This window comes from Lolium rigidum, chromosome 1, assembly GCF_022539505.1.
Source record: "Lolium rigidum isolate FL_2022 chromosome 1, APGP_CSIRO_Lrig_0.1, whole genome shotgun sequence".
Classification (NCBI taxonomy): Eukaryota; Viridiplantae; Streptophyta; class Magnoliopsida; order Poales; family Poaceae; genus Lolium; species Lolium rigidum.
Genome location: NC_061508.1, coordinates 235,531,492 through 235,532,741, shown reverse-complemented (window position 1 = coordinate 235,532,741; position 1,250 = coordinate 235,531,492).

Below are 1,250 nucleotides of genomic sequence, written 5' to 3'. Positions count from 1 at the left end.
GCACCCCTCATGAAATAGTTGCTAGTGCTAATCAAATAAAATTGACTACTCTAGATGGGAACATGGTGAAGTGAAATGGCTTTGAAAGAATGTGAAGTGAAGGTGACATGGTTGACTTGGTGAATTTAAATGAAAGCTGATGAATGGGTTTGAATGCGATACCCTTCCAATTATACAAGTACCCCCACAATACCTGATTATGGGTAGGGCTTAACTAGAAACTTGTGTATTTTAGTATGGGTTCCCTCTAAACAAGCATCATAGGGGTTACGCCGAGGCTGCCTCCGTTAAGTGAGAAATGATGTGAATATGAGGTGAATGTATGACCCAAGCCTACAGTGCGGTTCCCGGGTTAACGGTTGGTTTTCACCGGGAGGCCAAGCTCATGGGGAGAGGTGCCTATACTAGTATATATAAGTGAAAGGTTATGGTTGATGATCCGCGTACTGAGTTACGATGATTCGGGGTTATCCTCGACGGATGTAATCAAAAGTTGTGGCACAAGAGTATAACCTCTGCAGAGTGTTAAACCTATTCGAATAGCCGTGTCCACGGTTACAGACGATTCGAAAGGCCATACTGTTCAGTTATCAAATTTTTTGATCTTAAAAAGGAATGGTGAATTGAAAGGTGATATTGACTTGAATCACAATGATTTGTGAGAATGACACTAATGTTCCCACTTGAGTTAGTCTAGCAAATGATAAGGCTTTACTAAATGTTTATCAAACTAAAACTTGGCTTTATGCAAATAAACCTAGAGCTTAGCACCCCCTTACTACACTCAATAAGTAATTACTTTAGTATTAGTTTGCGAGTACCTTAAAGTACTCATGGCTTTGCCCTGGCTATTCAAATGCCAGACTTTGAAGGAGAGCAATAGTATCAGGATGACGGACAGCACGACGTCTACGATAACTAGGATCGTCTTCTAACATCAAGTGTTGCCTGTGGAATAGATAGTCCACTACTACTTCGCTTCCGCTACTATTTGTGTTGTTGAACAATATATTTGTGTAACATTGGATCATGTGATCTATGGTTGTAAGACAAGTATGTGTTGTAATAAATGATGACTCTATGCTACTTACTATTATGTCTCGCAAAAACATTATTCCTGGGATTGCGATGTACGGCATAATAGGCATCTGGACTTAAAAATCCGGGTGTTGACAAGTTGGTATCAGAGCCATTGTTTGACCTTAGGAGACCCTAGTTAGAATGGACGTTCAAAAACTTAGTTTCAAATT